The sequence below is a fragment of the Lontra canadensis genome, unplaced genomic scaffold (assembly GCF_010015895.1).
Source record: "Lontra canadensis isolate GAN:19392208 unplaced genomic scaffold, GSC_riverotter_1.0 scaffold10, whole genome shotgun sequence".
NCBI classification, from domain to species: Eukaryota; Metazoa; Chordata; class Mammalia; order Carnivora; family Mustelidae; genus Lontra; species Lontra canadensis.
In genome coordinates this window covers 8,117,308-8,122,531 of record NW_022631004.1, presented here as the reverse complement: position 1 = coordinate 8,122,531, position 5,224 = coordinate 8,117,308, and the positions used below count along the sequence as shown (strand labels likewise).

General features: G+C 36.3%; 1 pseudogene; it reads left to right on the top strand.

Moving 5' to 3' along the window:
• The first annotated feature begins 872 nt into the window (after nucleotides 1-872).
• LOC116866501 lies at nucleotides 873-1,572 on the top strand (annotated as a pseudogene).
• Nucleotides 1,573-5,224: the final 3,652 nt, after the last annotated feature.

Here is a 5,224-nt window from a genome sequence, read left to right as displayed (position 1 = left end):
AGGTATGCATGTATAGGAAAAACATAGTATATGTAGGGTTTTGTACTCCTCCATATCAGACATTTACTGGGGGTCTTGGAACATATTCCCCAAGGAAAAGGGAGGACTACTATAATAAGTCATTATCAATGTGATAGGGTAGTGATGAGTACACATTGAGTATTCAATAAATCTCAACAGCCAGTCAATAAAAATAGGAGGGACAGTAATTAAGATGGATCTCCACTTGGAAGAGGTAACTGGAGAGGGAGGAAAGGTGATAAAGAGTTATGCTGCCCCCAGGAGTCAGTTAAGCCCTCATATTCCTTGGAAATCCTTATGAAACATGGACCTCCCTTTATAAGAAATACCATGACATTAAGGAAATACATACTTCAGGTATGACAAATTGTGATTGCTCAGATTAAGAGAAAAAGATGTGAATGACTTAAAGACAAAAAAACCCACCAACTATGGCAAGGCTGCTAGGAAAGCCTTAAAATTCTCAAGAAGGAAGCATAATGCATGAATAAAGAATGAATTTAAAAATGAAGTCTGAGAATCAGAAGGCTGTGTCTTCTTCAGTGAAGCTTGAGCTCTACATCTAACTTTAGTTTCCTTGTCTATAAAAGGTGAAGGGGGTAGGCTAGGGTAGTGTCAAGGCTGCTGTTTTAAACCCCATGGTTCTAAGCTTGAGTAATTTCAGAATCTGCACAAAACTGACACATTGAGGGGAAGATGATAGCAGTTCTTTTGGAGAAGAGGGATTGAGAGGGGTGCAGGGAAGAGGGCAGGCAGGAGAGACATTCCTGACTACGAAGACAAACCCTTCGCTCACCATTCATTACCAACTCTGCTCAGTGCTGGAGGAATCCTAGAATGAATATATCACCATGGCTACAGAAATTGGTTCTCTTCCCTGTTTTTTCCATATGCCAAGTTCCCAACACCAAGTGCCTCCACAACTATTGTATAAGCGACCTGATTTTGCACAGCAGCAAGGAATGCAACAGCTTATCTTTGATGCAAAACGGATGAGTAAAGAAGTAAACCGAAAACCATAGACTATAATCCATCTGTAATTAAGTACTTGGAGAATAGAATATGGCAAAGAGACCAGAGAGATATGTGGGCAATTCAGCCTGCTGCAGGTTATTATAATGATATAGTCCCATCTATAGGGATGTTGAACAATCCTATGAATGCAGTAACAACAAAATTTGTTCAAACATCAACAAATAAAGTGTCTGGTATTTGTTGTTAGGTAGACTGGAGAAGGAAGACGGTTGGTCACTGGAGCTTCTAGTGGAGAATTCACCTTGTGGAATGGACTCAACTTCAATTTTGAAACAATATTATAGGCTCATGATAGTCCAGTGAGGACCATGACTTGATCACATAATGATATGTATATATTGACAGCAGATCATGGAGAATATGTGAAATATTGTCAGTCAAACATGAACGAGGTCAAGATGTTCAGGAACATAAGGAGGCAGTTAGGCCAGGTTTATACACAATATACCATTTTCTGTAGTCCTTATTGTCATGGTTAAATTATTCTCTAAGTGTATTCTGACACATTATCCTTGATCCCCAGTGAAATGCTAGGTTGCTTGCCTGATCACAACATCCCACTGCCTGTTCTATAACCACTGCTCAAGGAATATAATATACTCTGGCAGTATCATTTTGTTTTAAGGATGTTCTTTGGGGGTAAGTTTGCATTTTGACATAATTTCGAGCATATGAAAAGGATCTCCAATGATGCTTTTCCCAGATTCACCAGTTATTTACATTTGGCTTCATTTGCTTAGTTATTCTCTGCATGGGCATATATGTATGTGTCATATAATATATATACTTATGGACAGAGTACCATTTAAGAGTAAATTTAAAACACTGTTCTTAGTTTATTGCATATTTCCTAAAAACACAGGCATTTTTAACACAATCATAATCCAAGTAACAAAACCAGAAAATTTAACATTGATATATATTATAATCTAATACATAGTTCATACTGAATTTCAGTTAACTACATCAGTAATGTCTTTTATAGATATTTTTCCTTGTTCAGAATCCAATCCAGAACCACTTACTGCATTAGTTGAAATGTCTCTTTAAATATGGAATGGCTCCTCAGCCTTCCTTCACCTTCTTTGATCTTAATATTTTTGAAGAGTACAGGTGACTTGTGTTATAGAATGTTTTTCAACTTCAGTTTGTGCAATGTTTCCTTATAATTAGATTTAGATTATACACTTTTTGGAGGTAGTTGTATTATTGAAGTTGTATTGTGTCCTCAGTGTAACATTTCACTTGGCACATGATATTGGTTTATCCCTGTATTAATAATGCCAGCTCTGATCATTTCATTAAGCTTCTAACTTTCTTTGCTATAATGTTAATATTTTCCTTTTATAATTAATAAAATTTTCATTCATTTTATAGGATTCTAATCACATATAATTTAACCTAGATATTGCTACTCCATTGTTTCACTTTTTTCCCGCTAATATTTAGATGATTTCTATTGATCTGTTTTCAAGTTTAGTCTTTTCATTGATGTTTCTGGTCTGTTGATAAACCAATGTATGAGCTTTTCATTTCAGATATTATATATTTCATTCCTAGCAATTTCATTTGGTTCTTCCTTTGTAATAGTGTATACTTATATGCTAAAATTACCCATCTGTTTACTTACCTTACATACCTTTTCCAATATATTCTTTTAGCAAAGTTATTTTGAAGTCCCTGTCTTATCATTTTAATCTCTGGGACAATTTTGAGTCTGCTTGTATTTCCTTTAATTTTTTTTCTTCATGTGCTTTGTAATTTTTGATGTGTGTAGACATTGTGTGTACTAAAACAACAAAAACAACAAGAAACCCCAGATCAAACAAATAAGCAAACAAGACACAGTAGAGACTGAAGTAAATATTATATTTGCTCAGGAAAGGAAACACCCTTTTTTCTGTCAGAAGTCCATTTAAACTGTAGTTGAGCTGAGAGTGGAATTTACTGTTGTTTTAATTAGATTTAGAATACCATTAGGTTAATGATTCAGGGGTGAGTCAGTTCTTTACCTTTGGCAGAGCAAGCACTCTTTGTACAAACAAACTTCAGCTTTCTAAACAAACTGAACTCTCATTCTGCTTTATAAACTGGCTTCCAGCTTTTTACGTTGTGAAGGGGTTCCCTTTGCCATCATGTTTTGCCCTCTTGCTTTCTGTCTTTGAAGAGATTTCTTTCTGCTCTCTTGTATTGCCCTTGTCTTTGGACTGCAGAGAATTGCAGCAGTGAATGCTCAGAGTACCTGTAAGGGATTTAGCATGGTATGTCTGACAGACAGGGTATAAGAACTCAAAGAGACTCAGGTTCTGGGCACCTGCTCCTCAATGGTGTCTCTCTTTGCTCTCCTGTTCTTCCTCCAGCTGTGGAAAACCTCTGAGAAGTATGTAATGAGAGTCTGCAGTTGTGTTGGAAGGGTTTCTCAGTTCTCCTCCCCTACTCTCAGCATTCAGCAAGTGCCTGTGTCTAAGGTTCTATCTCAACTCTCTTCTCTCAGAATATTTTGCATGAGCATTTAGTGAGGGCCAGTGGGAAAGATATGATGAGTAAACTAGGTGTAGATTCTCTTTGTGCATAGCATTCCTCAGAATTCTGAACATCACATCAACTGTCATTTAGTCTTTAAAATTCTTACAAAGTTCAGTGAGTTTATCCTGAAACCTATTAATAGTGGCTTCTTCTTGTTCCCATTTTCCTACAAAAGATAGTAGAAGTTATAGGACATTATTTTTTTACAAGAGGCTTGTCACATTCTAGATTTTATTTCACTTTGGTTTATTTCATCATAAGCTATCTGATGAGTTTACAGAAAAAAAACTATGACTTTGTAGGTTATTTGGCTTGTCTTTGATAGGGTGAAAGTAGAAGTAGAAATTAAAATTTGGTGTCCTTTTAATAAATTCCCATCATTCTATGACCACTTTCTGGATTTCTGTATAAGATGTTCCAGGACCATTTTATACTTTCCTTGCTCCAGCTCTGTAATCAGCCCTTTCAAAGCCCTGGCCCTTTTTAGTGCAGATGTCGCTATTAATTAGAAGCCAGTTATAAGTTCTAGATATACTCATTGCTGCAGGTCTCATCAGTCCTATTTCTCTTTAAGTGGACAGAGCTGAGAAACTATCATCTATCTATTATCTATCTATCTATCTATCATCCACCATCTACCTATCCATGTATTTATCATCATCATCATTATCCATTCATCTATTAAAGACTGAGTTAATACTGATGACTCCTATTCCAATCCAACAACATTTTACACACTATAATTTTCTCTTTTTCACATTTGTAACTTTCTTCTACAACAATGTTAAACTTGAACCTCATTATCCTTAATACATTTACTCATTTGCTCAAGATTAGAATATATAGATTTTAGTTTAAGAAGATGTGGAATAGTATAATGGAATACTATGCAGCCATAAAAAGAAATGAAATCTTGCCTTTTGCAATGATGTGGATGGAACTAGAGGGTATTATGCTTAGCGAAATAAGTCAATCAGAGAAAGACAATTATCATATGATCTCCCTGATATGAAGAATTTGAGAGACAATGTGGGGAGATTGGGGGGTAGGGAAGGCAAAAATGAAACAAGATGGGATTGGGAGGGAGACAAACCATAAGAGACTCTTAATCTCACAAAACAAACTGAGGGTTGCTGGGGGTAGGGGGTTAGGGAGAGGGTGGTTGGGTTATGGACATTGGGGAGGGTATGTGGTGTGGTAAGTGCTGTGAAGTGTGTAAACCTGGTGATTCATAGACCTATACCCCTGGGACTAATAATACATTATATATTATATGTTAACTAAAAAAAAAATGCTAACCTGGGATGCCTGGGTGGTTCAATTGGTTAAATGTCTGCCTTCAGCTCAGGTCATGATCTTAGGGTCCTGGAATCGAGACCCACATTGGGCTCCCTCCTCAGTGGGGAGCCTGCTTCTCACTCTCCCTTTGTGCTCTCCCTCTTTCTGTTTCAAATAAATAAATAAAATCTTAAAAAAAAAAAGAAAAAGGAGAATTGCTAACCCAAGCCACTGGGATAAAACAAAACAAACCCAGTAACTAGACTTCAGGATTTATTTACTATTACCAAGAAATATTAACTGTATAATTCAATGAATTTTGAGAAATGCATATTTGTGTAAGCCACACCCTTTAAAAGATACT